This window comes from Arachis duranensis, chromosome 2 (genome assembly GCF_000817695.3).
Source record: "Arachis duranensis cultivar V14167 chromosome 2, aradu.V14167.gnm2.J7QH, whole genome shotgun sequence".
Taxonomy (NCBI): Eukaryota; Viridiplantae; Streptophyta; class Magnoliopsida; order Fabales; family Fabaceae; genus Arachis; species Arachis duranensis.
In genome coordinates this window covers 12,175,846-12,178,249 of record NC_029773.3, presented here as the reverse complement: position 1 = coordinate 12,178,249, position 2,404 = coordinate 12,175,846, and positions in this window count along the sequence as shown.

The window sequence follows — 2,404 nt, the reverse complement described above, 5'->3', positions numbered from 1 at the left end:
GAGAGAGAGAGAGAGAGAAAGCGTGGAGTCGGCGTCGTGCGGAGAGGGACTCGCCGCTCCTTCCCATCGCCGCTGAGCTGCCATTGTTGACGCGTGCCACCGCAGCTGAGGGTGTCGCCACCACCAAACCCCGGCCGAAGATGCTTCCACTACACGGGAGAGGAAGAGGAGTGATGAGGCAGAACGCGTCCTCACTGGAGCTCTTGAGCGCCGCCATCGTTCGTGCCTCCTCTCGTCGCCAAATCTGCTCCCACTTATGGGTTCTGGAATCTGACCCGGATGCCGCTGCCACTATCCGAGCTCGCTGTTGCTAATGATGGTAAGCCCAAACCGCCACCGGCAAAAGGGGTTCAGGCCGCCGCAGGTGTCACTGCCGGAGAAGGGAGCTGCATCTCTGTGATTCCGACCGCCAGAAGTGGTTCTGTGACTTTAGGGACCACTGCCGGAGCTTCTGGCTACTTTTTCCGTCGCCGGAAAAGTATGCCGGTAAGGGATTTAATTTACGGTTTTTGTCTTTTTTGGATTTCGGAAAGAGTATTAATACTGCGTGGTTGTACAGCTACTATTAGCAGAAATTTGGGCCACTACAGTTATTCAGAATTTATTAACGGAGCCGCTGTCGAGTCGATTTGGAGTTGCGGCTGTTTTGTTCCATTAATTTAGTGAGTATCTCTATTTCGAAAGCCTCGCGTTAGTACCTTGTTGTGCTTGGTTAATGAATATGAGTTTTGGTAACGTGGGGTCGAGTCCTGATTGTTATGTGTTGCAATTAGAGTTGGTGAGATTGTTGAGAACGCAAGTGGAGCCGAGTTGCTGGCTGCAGTTGGTTTTGCGTTGAGGCGAAGAGGACTCTGTGAGACTTTTGGGCTATGGAATTGCGTTTTGAGGTAGGGGCGCTTTCCAAACACTATGTTTTATGTATTGGAATTATTACATATGGATACTGATGTGAGATATTGTGTATTTGGTGATTGTATCTGTGATGAGCGGATAATTTGTACGCTTTTTGGCATTGTTTTTAGTATGTTTTTAGTATGTTCTAGTTAGTTTTTAGTATATTTTTATTAGTTTTTAGTTAAAATTCACTTTTCTGGACTTTACTATGAGTTTGTGTGTTTTTCTGTGATTTCAGGTATTTTCTGGCTGAAATTGAGGGACCTGAGCAAAAATCTGATTCAGAGACTGAAAAGGACTGTAGATGCTGTTGGATTCTGACCTCCCTGCACTCGAAGTGGATTTTCTAGAGCTACAGAAGTCCAAATGGCGCGCTCTCAATGGCGTTGGAAATTAGACATCCTGGGCTTTCCAGCAATATATGATAGTCCATACTTTGCCCAAGATTTGATGGCCCAAACCGGCGTTCAAAGTCACCTTCAGAATTTCCAGCGTTAAACGCCAGAACTGGCACAAGGATGGGAGTTAAACGCCCAAACTGGCATAAAAGCTGGCGTTTAACTCCAAGAAGAGTCTCTACACGAAAATGCTTCATTGCTCAGCCCAAGCACACACCAAGTGGGCCCGGAAATGGATTTTTATGTCATTTACTCATCTTTGTAAACCTTAGGCTACTAAGTTCTCTATAAATAGGACCTTTTACTATTGTATTTTCATCTTTTGATCACTTTAGATCTCTAGATCATCTTTTGATCATGTTTTTATGATTGAACCCTCTTTGGGAGGCTGGCCATTCGGCCATGCCTAGACCTTGTTCTTATGTATTTTCAACGGTGGAGTTTCTACACACCATAGATTAAGGTGTGGAGCTCTGCTGTACCTCGAGTATTAATGCAATTACTATTATTCTTCTATTCAATTCCGCTTGTTCTTGTTCTAAGATATCACTTGTTCTTCCATAAGGTCTAACATTGTCTGTGGTATTCTGAGTAGAGATTCAATGATTGAATGACTGTGACGTGCTTCAAACTCCTGAGGGCGGGGCGTTAGTGACAGACGCAAAAGAATCACTGGATTCTATTCCGGCCTGATTGAGAACCGACAGATGGATAGCCGTGCCGTGACAGGGTGCGTTGAACATTTCCACTGAGAGGATGGGAGATAGCCACTGACAACGGTGAAACCCTTGAATAAGCTTGCCATGGAAAGGAGTAAGAAGGATTGGATGAAAACAGTAGGAAAGCAGAGAGACGGAAGGGACACAGCATCTTCATGTGCTTATCTGAAATTCCCACCAATGAATTACATAAGTATCTCTATCTTTATCTTTATGTTTCATTCGTATATCACACATATCCATTTGAGTTTGCCTGACTAAGATTTACAAGGTGACCATAGCTTGCTTCATACCAACAATCTCTGTGGGATTGACCCTTACTCGCGTAAGGTTTATTACTTGGACAACCCAGTACACTTGCTGGTTAGTTGTGCGAAGTTGTGTTTATGCCAT